Source organism: Protopterus annectens, chromosome 3.part0 (assembly GCF_019279795.1).
Source record: "Protopterus annectens isolate FY-2018-M chromosome 3.part0, PAN1.0, whole genome shotgun sequence".
In the NCBI taxonomy this organism is placed as follows: Eukaryota; Metazoa; Chordata; order Ceratodontiformes; family Protopteridae; genus Protopterus; species Protopterus annectens.
Window position 1 is genome coordinate 1,115,489,877 of NC_056731.1, and position 12,995 is coordinate 1,115,502,871.

Below are 12,995 nucleotides of genomic sequence, written 5' to 3' on the forward strand. Positions count from 1 at the left end.
TTACTAACACTTCACAGTGCCACCGATTTCTCCCCACTTTTCAGCTTTATTCCCCCTTTGATCTTCCTTCTTCTACTTCACGGTTCACAACTATTCAGCCTGCATTCTATACTATCTCCCATTCTCTTTCTTGGTCGTCCTTTCAACATTGTGTAACTGCTTTACCTAGACTTTGAAGTACATACTACTGTATACACCAGTCAGCTTATTCCTGTTGTTTATGCATGTTTCTTTTCCAATGTTATAAATTCTCCAATCTAGTAATTTGAATGCTTTATACTTAATTGACTTCATAGATCGTTTGCTTAGCTCAAAATAAATTTCCATTACTACATTACAGATTTCAATATATTTTGTCATCTGTTTATGCTGTTGTGTTAGTTGTATCTAATCTTCCTGCATTGTTTACCTGTAACTGTTGTCAGTTATTATCTATATTTCTGTTTTCTCTGAAAGTATACTGTTTACCTATAGTACTTTTTGACTCTTGCTTTCACTTCTGATTAAACAATTCGTATATATTTCTGAAAACTCTCTCCTTAGGTCTCCAAAGAGAGTAGGCACTGCCCACCTGAACAAACTAGTCATCAAAGGAATATTAGTAAATAAAAAAGATCCTCATAACATTTATTGTACAGATGACGACAAATGAGCGATTCTTTATAAACCCTACTAATCAGTAAAGCTAAGGGGTATGAGAAGTAACTGCCTGCAAATAGCTGGATAATTCAATGATGTCAGAGACCCCCTTAAATGAATGTACCCCCACAAACCAAATGCCACACAAAATGTTCAGAAAGAATTTACGTAACCTTAAATTTCTGTTGACTTGAATAACTCAAAACAATATTGCAAGGAGGTTCACTTTTGATGCATGTAATTGCACATTCCAGTGTAAACTAAACATATTATAGACTAAGCCGTATATACAGTACTACCATTTCCTCCTGCGCAGTCTACAATAGTGATGGACGTGCTTTCTGAGATAAAATTCCACCATTCATGGATGTTTGAGGCCTCTCTTCTAACTGTATTTGAAACAAAAAAGATACGAGTACACATAAACAAAAGAACTATGGAGTATAAAAGACCATTTGTGAGAGCTTACTTGTAATTCTCACATTAGAAGTAAAGTCTTATTCTAAAAAGATAACTATGAAATAGAAAGGAACTGAACTGGTGGCAGTTAGCAATGAAAACAAATAATAAACAGAGTATATAAAAAGATTATCTAGAGACAGTAACAGGTATATTTAGACTAAAGTTGAATGAACTACTTAATAAGCGACAATCTTATCCTAAGGCAGAATTAAAACCTTTACATATGCAACCTAGATTGGTGTCAAAGAGGGCTGAATCCTTAGCTATGGTGCAGGTAAACTGACATTGATTAGTAGCTCAGGTGTTAGAAGAGACAGGTGGGAGAAGAAGGGGATGGAAATGAGCTGCCCTCCTCAGCTTTCCCATCCTAGGGGATGAAGGCAGCCTGGCCAGCTACAATGGTGACACCTACGAAAGAAGAAATGCACATCATACAATGTATGGGCTGGTTATGTGTACTGTAGATGTAGTTGTTTCTACAGAGTGTGATAAAATAGCACCAAAGATAATTGAGTCAACACTGTGTCACTGTGTTACAACAAAGCTACTAAAGTGTAGTGTGCTTTAGACAGAAGGGAAGTACAAGAACCTCTAGATTCTACAAGCATGATTAGTATTTCCAAAGGTCTGCTAGTGTGTAAGGATAAAATTAGTAACTAACAAAAAGCGGAAGCAATATACATTCATTGTTACAGAAAAGAGTACCCCCTTATACTTAAAGAAATTATTTTTTTTTTAGAAAAAGTTACTTTCCATCAGATGTGTAGCTAGCTATCCTGCCATCCCTCTATCTGGTTCCCCTACTTGGACTTGAATAGCAACAAAAGAGATCCACTATTGCCCACGGAGTGTTAAACGGAGATTTTTTTCTCCTTTAAATCTGTAGCAGCTGCTTGTTATATTTGTAGCAAGCAATTTCTACAATACACAGAAAGGAGCACTAAAATGTTTCAGTTTTTAAGTCCTGGAATTGGACTTTCTGAAAGAAAAAAATTATTTTCCATTTAAATTGTAGCACACACTGCTTGCTACAGTTTATGCCATATGCAGAGTGCTAAAGCATTTTAGTTTAGACTGCAAATACAATACCAGCATTTAAATGCTGGTGTTGCTTTGAAGACTGATTGGGATTTGCCCCTAACACTTTGCATCTATGGTGGCTGCCCCCTTCACCCCACCGTAGTTATGTTACTGCATCCTATGATAGCTACCCCAGATTTGACTCATGACATAATATTAGAAAAATATTTTCCAAATTTTAAAGCACTATGGACAATGTGGGTGGATGAAGAATCTAGAGACACAGTGTGGTAGACCAATATTCCCATTCATTATAAAAGTGAGGGAGCAAGGAAATGACACTCATATAGAGATCCAGAGTCAAAACCAGGAGAAGGGGGTTCACTTAGAAGCTGCATTAGGGCACATAATTTGGTTGTGATTGCACAGTAAAACAATCCTATCTGCTATCAGAAACATGCCCCAATGACACAGAAACCTAAATCTGTAAAATATCTCAGTATAGGAAACTGGTAGAAGTCTTTGAAGTAAAAAAACAATAAAATATAAAAGTTAAAACAGAGACTTACAAGAAAAAAAAACATCAGCACAGCATCTGAGACCAAAGCAGACACAATCAAGCACTTCAGCAAGGACTCTCAGAGGAAATAAATTGTCCATCTATATATCTGACTCCTACAGTGACTTGAACACATGCCACTATCTGCAAAGCTTACTGTGTAAGTAAAGAAAAAAAAAAACAGATTGTCAGGCCTTTCTTATGTGTTACTCACACACTACAGGCACACCACCAGGCAATTTAGGTTCACCAATTTACTTACCACATGCCTTTTGGGAAGTGGAATAAAACAGAAATAACTAGAGAAAACCCAGAAAAACATAGGAAAGATATGGAGGCTCCATAGAGAAGCTGAGTATCAGTCTGAAAAACATCTTGCTGTGAGGCAACAGTACTATTCACTGTGCCAGTGTGCCATGTAGTAAATACTAAAATTGACAAAGATAAGGAAATGCAGAGTTCTGAACCCACTTCTGCTAGTGTAAATTCAAGAATGCCATTGAAGGCAGGCTTTAAGTGACAGAAACCCACAAGTAACAGAATTAGCAAAGTTGAAGATAAATTGTTTTTTCTGAGATATCCTTTACAAAGGGCAGCACAGAGAAGTAAATATAAGTGAGAGGGTGGTATCCCTTATACTAAGGTAAAGGGAGAGTAACCTAAAAGAAAGCAGAGTACTGAGACTTCCTGTGCTTAGAGCACAGAGAATAAAGCAAGTGATTTTTTTGTAGCACTACCCTTTGCAGAGGAAGGCAAAGAAGACGCTGCACAGCTAGTGGTTTGGGTGGAAGAAGGTACACCTATCACTTTGAGGTGAGTTACCTGCGCTGGTTTACAGACAATCCCCATGCATTTTAACAGACCACAATGGGAAGGCAATACTATAAGTAGGCAAGACAGACTGTAACCAGTGTGGTAAGGGAAGATAGTAAACAGGATGTTCACATTGTTTCTTACCTTCTACTTTGTGCTGAAAGATTACCTCTCACATTGAGTAATGATAAGGAAATAAATGTCCACCATTTGCGAGTGCCAAAACCTTATACAAAATTAGTAATAAAGTCAGTCAATAGTCATATACTAGGAGGTCACCTGGGTATTGATTAAACCAAGGCAAGAGTATTATCCAGAAATACTAAGAGCAATAGAAAACTTTGTGCATTTTTGCTGAATGCCAGAAAACTGCCCCACCTCATTGGTATAAAAGTCCCTTGATTCCAATGCCTATAGCAGAAGTACCATTTGAACATATTGACATCATAGGCCCTCTAGTAAAAGCTATCAATAGATATAAGTACATACTATTAGTAAGTGACAATGCAAACACATTTCCAGAAGCAGTGTCATTGTGCATAGCCAATGCTGAGGTTACTGCATGACAACTAATACTGTGACTCCTCTTAAACAGATATGTACTAACCCAGGCACTCCCTTTACATGAAAGGCACTGCATCAGGTATATCAGTTCCTTAAACTCAGATAGTTGAAAATAATTGTCTATCATCCACAGAGTGATAGATTAGCAGAGAGGTTTAATAAAATAATGAAATCCATGTTGAGGAAAGTTGTTGATACAGATAGTGAAAAGCTGGGACCAGTTGTCACCCTACATAATGTTTGCAATCAGAGAAATGCCACAAGCTTCAGCTGGATGTGTCTACTTCAAAACATTGAACACTCACATTATCGACTCTGATTAAATTGAACCCACTTCATTGAATCTTCATTATATCAAAGTCCCGGAACAACAGAAACAAAACCCAGGAAAGGAACCACTCGACCACCTGGACAAAACAACAAACAGCAAAACAAAAAAAAAAAAATCAACGTGAGGGACTTCACCCTCACACACCCCCCAACTAAATATACCAACTCCAAGATCACACTACAGTGGAGGAAGGGCAAGGTTCGCCATGGTGACCAAGTGGTTCCTTTCCTGGAGTTCATTTTCATTGTTCCATTAGTTTGATATAATGAAGATTTAACAAAGTGAGTTTGATGAATTTGGATTAAATAATGTGAGTATTCGATGTAATAAAGGGGATCCCAGCTGGATTTGTCCCAATTTTAACTTTTTTTTACAGGACTTAGCCAGAGGACTGCTTGATATTGCTAAGGAAACGTGAAGAAGAAAGGACATTATTTATAAAGGTTATAGAACAGGTTTAATGTAGGATACATTAAAGCTGGAAGTGCTTATAGTAAAGGAGTACATGCAGAGAGCCCAGGAAATGCAACAATGAGTTTATAATATGAATGCCAACTCAACAAATTTAACTAGATGATCAGGTACTAGGTTGTGCCTAACACTTCCACCAAGGAGCCATAAGAAAAAGTCCAGTAAAAGCTATACTACACTGTCTGCCTATCTGTCTTTCATAGTAATGCTGCATGCATATAAGTCTAAATGCAGGTCTTGCAGCATTCAGACCCTGACAGTAGTGTTGACTATGATTTCCCATGACTTAAAAAATATTTCACATATGCTACTCCTATGATCTATTATCACCTTGTAAATAAATATTATAGGTCTTGCTTATAATTTTCACATACATCTGCTATTACCAACCTTAGCCTCTTGTACCTTGTGTATATTTTGTCTTATGTTATGTAACATGAATTGTTGTCTCTTTACAACCCAAGCTGGTCCTGATATTGATTATTTATGATAGCCATCCTATTTCACTAAACAAACATAAATAAATAAAGTATAAATCAGTCTATAGTGTGAAAATCAAATATTTTTCTTCATTAAAATCATCAAATTCTGAGTATTATTCTATCTCAAAAGGCTATATGCATTCTCTTTCCCCTAAGGCTTCAGTCATATTTCATATTCTTTCTTCAATAAATCAGTCAGCAAAACATGTAACTTACTCTTTAGCATTTTTAAATGAAATAAATTAAAAACTAGTCTACAGTTTGAAAATCAGAAGTTTTTCTTCATAAATTCATTAAATTCAGCACATTATTCTGAAACACTTCTGGCAAAAACTAAAAAACTAATCAGTACAGTTCATTGCCCCTCCCCCTCCTCCTCTCATTAGTAGGAAATAAAGACACTAGCCTTCCAGATAATTACACTTCCATCCTCTTGTCATCAGTCCAAGGAATCAGCAATACTTTCTCCACAACTCCTAGCCTCTTCCATATAATAACCCATAGTCTTAGCGTTACTCCATAGCAAACTACACCACTACATTCTTCTTCTCTAAGATCAGTGGAAATTAATTTATGTCATTTGTAAAAAAAAAAAGTGAAATCCTCTTCTATATTGTATACTCTCTACCCTATGTTTCTTAAAAGAGCAGGGGATAAAATTGTCAGACCAATTGCATGTCAAAATTTTACCTCTTGCTACATTAATAGTACCATCAACCTTAAAACACTCCATCAATGTCCGACTCCCCGAAGTGCCTTTACCCAATACCATCATATCTATCCTTTCCTGTGTTTCTAAATATTCAGAAGAATCCTATATAAAAAATGTTCAGAGTAATAAATATAATCCCCTTACAGATAAACAACATCACTTCAGAAATGCCGTCAGCACAACAACTCTACTTACAGATACGATTCCATCTTCACTAACATTAATTATATGCACATTATTTATTTATTTTTTTTTTTTTTTTTGCATTTATTTTACCATTTACCACTTGGCTTCCACTGATTGCCCCTTTGAGGCCCCTAGGAGAAACGTTCAAAACATTACAAATGAAAGGAAAGTGTAATTTCATTATTTCCATGACATAAATAACTTTGGATACAACAGTAATATAAGATATTGCAAAACACAAAATAAACTCATTACTGCTGAAGGAGTCATTGAAATGACAGTGGCTTTCAAAACAGTAAACCTGCTTAACAAATTAACAAAATTTAACTTTGGCAAAAATACAATCAAATGTTTCCAACTCACCTTTCTTCTTACAGCACTCCGAATACTGGAATCCCCCAAGGCTCTATTTTCAGCCCCTTACTATTCTCATAATTCACAAATGGCACTGTAAAGGCCCTTTCATCATTAGAACTCAAACTGTATACATATAATATGCTACTATTTCAAGCCAATAAATGCCCTACTAATTTGCAAACTCAACTTTGATTTTCCTTTTCCAATCTCTATCACTGGTCCAAATCTAATAATGTCCTAATTTATCCCAAAACAGCTAATGTTATGCTATTTCCCTCTCTCAGAATACTACCTAACTTGACTGACATTATCATTACAGAAAATCACAGTAATTGTATCTCCCACATAACTGAATACAAATATTTAGGTCTTACCCTGGACCAAACCCTTACCTACTCCACCCACCCAGACATAATTAATAAAGTCCTATCACAACTGAAATTCTATTATTAGATCTCACATCTCTATTATGTCAACAAAATGTCCTACACTTATCCCCTCAAAGCCATGTCTCTTTACTTGGTCTCATACAGACTTCTGAGATGTGATCTTTGTCTGGCATACAAGGCATCCCTTGCCACTGTTTTGATGCATTCTTTGCACATCCGCAAAACAAATTGCATCAGAACTACTAGATTAAAAGACCTAAATTTTGCTTGCAACATAAATACGTGTTGGAGAGGCAGATATGTTTCTCAGAGAATTCTCATTCACTGAAACAGGCTCCCCATCCATGTGAGTTCCTCCCATCCCTATTTAAGAACAACTTAGAACTATGGATGGGTAATTGGAAATTCACCCTTGGTCTGACTCATATGTCTCTGATGGACAGATGCAGTCAAGTAAATCACCCCTATAAATCAAATATAAATAACATTTGTGGGACATATTTGGGTTTGCATGGCTAGTTTTTTAAGGGCGGTAATGGTTGTTAGCCAACTATGCACCTATGACCCTATGAATCTTCTTAAGAGACAGAACTTGTAGCAGACATGGCTTTAGCCAAAGTGCTTCTCTCCAAGTTGGAATAACCCCGGGATTCATGAAGCTCGGCGCAAGGCTGGCGTAAGGCCTGCACCGGCGGTGCATGGAATATCCGGCGCAGTAGCGCCATATACATATTAATGAGAGTGCACCGGAATCACAGACACGTGCGTAGTGTACGTGAGCGAGCCCAGGTAGGATGCGTCTGGAGGCGTGTCTAAGCCGGCAGGAGGTGAGCAACCTAATGTGCTGACAGCCACGGTCCGCCCACAATAGTAATGGCAGCAGCCAGGTCCCGTGCAGAATGAAACGCACGTACAGTACGCAACATAGTCCCCGTTCCAAATCAACGGAGAAGCAAATAGAAGCCACCAAGGCATAAGTGTACCCGTTCAAGGAGCAAAGGATACGCATAAGACCGCCGCCATCCCGCAATGTACTGTCAGTGTTTACACTCAGAGAAGGTGTACAGCCGCATGTCAGCGCGCCGCACCGACATAGGAGCAGCGACTAAGGTCACCACCTGTCCCACTGTGTTTGGGGCAGTCTCTCCATGGACAGTTGTGTCCCAAAAATGTATTAGAAATGGCTGATGTGCTACTGAATGTAGGACACAATGATATCCCGTATGTAATGTAATGGTAGCATGAATTGGTTATTTCTGTAACAGAAATACCGAAATGACACAATAAACAGAATAAGCAAGGAAATTGCCACAATAATAAGCAAATTATTTAGGCAAACAAGTGAATTTCTATGCTATATAGTGACCATTTGTATGTGTCGGCCTGTAAAGGCAGATGTGAGTCCCGGAAATATCCCAGATCGGAAAATGGAAAAGGTGGAAACCCCAGCAGCGACATGGGCATGGTCACCAGGGTTACCTGCTGTCCCAAAGTGCCATGGACAGTCCCTGATTGGACAATCGTGTCCCTGCAACAATCGTAAAATTGGAAAATGACCTGCGATCCCCTGCCACGCAAATTCCGCAATATACATGTAAATAGTAGCATAAAACATATACATTACGGTATGGAACACAGACATGGCATAAGAAAATAAATAAGGAACCCAAACGCTAACAGAATAGGCTCATAGTATGGCAAACAAGTGAAGTTCTGTCTACTGCACTAGCCCTGGGTATGTGTAGTCCTGCAAATATCGAAGTGTCCACATAACATGCCCCACCATGGGCATTGGAAAAGGTGCCAACCATAATGGTCACAAGCAGTAGTGACAGTACATAGCCGGGTAGCTGTGCCGACATAACAACAGTAAGGAAGCAAGATACCCCAAACACAGGCAAACATGTGCATAGCAACATATCCCAGACCCAGCAACATCTGTGTTGCATACACCGGATGGTGTATGATGAAGTGTAATATCCAGAAGCAGAACACATGCATTCGGATGTACTACACAATAGCCTCATTGTACATGTCAGTCACACCCATGTATACCCCTGCACCCAAACCTGCTAGCATCCGTGTGCAGCTATACAACCACACACAATGTGCATACCTGAACTGTGGTAAGATGTTTGTGTTAGGCAATGCCACGTGGGCAAATACGTACCCCACATGTCAGCAACCCACCGCAGGTACAGATATGTAAATGGCTGCATGTGAATGTGTCAGCAGAATGTGTACATCCGGCATGTAGTATGTACCCGTCCAAACCATCTAGGTTTGCATACGACACGGTGCACATAAGTGTACACATGTGGACAAGTCGGGTCGGTGGACCACCGCATCGACGATCATCTCTGCAGTGAAGTCGATCACATATAGCGGAACAGGTGCCTAACACACAGGACATCCTAACAGGGTGCTACAGGCAAAGAAGGGGAAACTGGGACATCACATGTGGAGATGAGCGTGGCTGGACGGACAAATACACACGGTCAAGGTAAAGGATGGAACAACATGCATATGGCTGGACGGATGTTGTTCGTAAAATATATAGAAACACATATGAAGTTCCAGTTTACACTCGAAATACTATATAATGTATTGAATTGTACCGTACAATATGGCAGCAGAACTAAGCCTGCATGTAATTGGTGAAGCTAAGCTGTACTGTGATGGAATTCTGAACCTGGCAGTAAGCAGGACAGCAGGCTCATGTCTGTCATCATTAATTATTTGCTGGGTTACAGAACAATAAATGTATGTACATGCATAACAGCACTCCTTCCCCAGAGGAGGATGGCCTTGTGAGCTCAATGGAAGATAGCAGTACAACTCCCTACCAGACAGACAAAGCAACGTATCAAGAAATTAACTGTCCACTGTATCGTAACAGTCTAGGGTCCTTGAAACAGCTACAATCACAAAAGGATACTGTAATGTACAAGGTGCCTTGCAAGCCTGTGTTATTCCCATGAGAAAACAATTTAAAAGCACGAGCCCAGCACCCACGTATGTATAGACTATTGCGGACCATAGTGATGGAAATGCCCTGTGACCGACCACGTCAGTAAGTTGGGCAAATGCTGATTGTAAACACTATATAAAGAAACTGCTTACTGTATAGAGTCAGACAAAACTCCCATACTTGGACTGTACATTATTTAGCCTGCCTGTGTACACTACTAAAACTGTCCGAACCCGAGCCTCCTGTGTTATCGGCTGTCACTTAGAAAAGTCTACTGATAACTACAGTCTGGTTGTAACAACTTATTTCACATCGTGATCTTTGTAATCCGGAATTCCCTTGGTAAGCTACAGGTCAGAGTGCATGGCTGGTTAGACATGTACGCCGGAGAATATGCATAAATGGTTCTTCTTGAATGAAAAGACCTCCGACTGAATTGTTGTGTGTAAAGAGGCTGTTTACTGTCTGATCTGTGGCTGAAAAGCGGAAAACTGGATCCCAAGAAGAAAACGTGCAGCCTTAAACAGGAGGCCCAGGTAAGGAGTGTCTGCCTTCTTGTGTCTATTGTAGATCAGGGACCAGACTACATTGTGTTTCTGTTAACAGTAGTGATATCGGGTCGAAGACCTACCCACATACTGTTAAATCTGAACATAGGTCAGGGGAACACACAGCAGAGTAAATAGTGAATGTAGACACTACAGTGGATACAGGGAAGGAGACACACGTGTTATGACAGAAGGGTACGTAGCAGTCGTGTAGAGGATATGGGAGATTATTGAAGCAACAGATCATGTGATCCGCATTTGGCGGGTGACGTGAAGAATATGCAATCGCAGAGAGCACATAATGTGAGTTACGCAGCAAAATGGGGTAATAAATATGACATTGATGGTATATTAGGCAACATACCATTACTGAAACATTGTAATCGCTGAAAATCCGATGCATATGTTCCAAGGTAAACACCTGTTCCACCCTGAGAGGGATATGCCCTCTCTGGACAGCCGTGTCCTGTAAATAAACCGAACACATGTCAAATGTCCTGATATCTCAGGACAAACATTTCCCAGATATATATCAAAATGGTAGCATAAAAGAGTACCCACTGCCCACAAGGACACAGTCCGACAAGCTCTACACTTTACATATGCACAGTGGTGTCCATTGTAGGACCCAAAAATTGTGGAAAGAATCGAATAATGTGTTATTCCAATGCGTACCTGAACTCATTGTCGTCACAGGTACACATATGCACCGCAAGCGTGTTTAATGTTGCTGATAGCTGTCCATGTAATGCAGCACAGATGCACAGAAATACCCAGGGTACCGGGTCCATAGAACTGCATCCACATCACACTACCGCACACATGACGGATGTGTAATGGGTACTGTCAATTGTTGCAGTCAAGGGATTCTGGGTATGTAGACTCTGTGCTCGGTGTTGTTTCGCAGGCAATCCTTTCTCCCGCCCCGTGGGAGGGATGTGTGCGTATCACCTGCCTCAGTCTCCGCTAATAATGCAAACCATACTCCGGAGAATGCTAAATGTAGGTGTGTAATGTGTACAGCCCCATACTACTGTCCAGTAGGCAATTGTCATGGATGGACACCCGTATGGCCAGAATGGCACACACAACTGCAAACCCGGGTAAATGACATAGCCGCGGGAAGGCATAACACAGGAAATACACATAGGGACTACAGTTGACATTCCACATACAAAGCAGGACCATCGTGCCAACACCGGCGTACACAGCACTCAATCTGCCAGCAACAGACTGAGGAGCACCCGCTACCGTACAGCGTAACAGATGTGCGACCTGTGGAACACATACTAATGGCACACACACAACGTCAAGTAGGATATGTAAACTATGGCTTTCCCACCTATGAAGACAACATGGTTAAATGAATGCATAGGTAAGCAACATGTTCTGGTGGTGTTATAGTGGAAATACAGTGACGGATATGTCCCATTGGGACGCCTGCGGTTTAAATTGAGCATTTGCTAACCAGCATCTTTGGATGTATGTAATTTGTCCACAGTAGTAAATCACCTGGTTATGTAGCACCATGTGGAATGGGTAGTCCAACAGACATCCGCGATTTCTGAACACACAGTATCAGTGAAACCCACTGCTCACAAGGACACAGTCCGATAAGCTCTACACTTTACATATGCACAGTGGTGTCCAATGTAGGACCCAAAAATTTGTCTAAAGACAGGAATGCCGCCTTCTTTCAACACTTAAGTGAACTCATTGTCGCCACAGGTACACATATGCACCGCAAGCGTGTTTAATGTTGCTGATAGCTGTCCATGTAATGCAGCACAGATGCACAGAAATACCCAGGGTACCGGGTCCATAGCACCGCATCCACATCACACTTCCGCACATGACGGATGTGTAATGGGTACTGTCAATTGTTGCGGTCAAGGGATTCTGGGTATGTAGACTCTGTGCTCGGTGTTGTCTCGCAGGCAATCCTTCCTCCCGCCCTGTGGGAGGGATGTGTGTAGCACCTGCCTTACTCTCCGCTAATAATGCAAACCATACTCCGGAGAATGCTAAATGTAGGTGTGGAATGTGTACAGCCCTATACTAGTGTCCAGTAGGCAATTGTCATGGATGGACACCCGTATGGCCAGGATGGCACCCACAACTGCAAACCGGCCTAAATGACATAGCCGCGGTAAGGCATGACACAGGAAATACACATAGGGACCACAGTTGACATTCCACATACAGAGCCGGACTCTCGTGCCAACACCGGCGTACACAGCACTCAGTCTGCCAGCAACAGACTGAGGAGCACCGCTACCGTACAGCGGAACAGATGTACGACCTGTGGAACACATTCTAATGGCACACACACAACGTCAAGTAGGATATGTAAGCTATGGCATTCCCACCTATGAAGACAACATGGTTAAATGAATGCATAGGTAAGCAACATGTTCCGGTGGTGTTATATTGGAAATACAGTGACGGATATGTCCCATTGGGATGTCTGCGGTTTATATGAAGCAGTTGG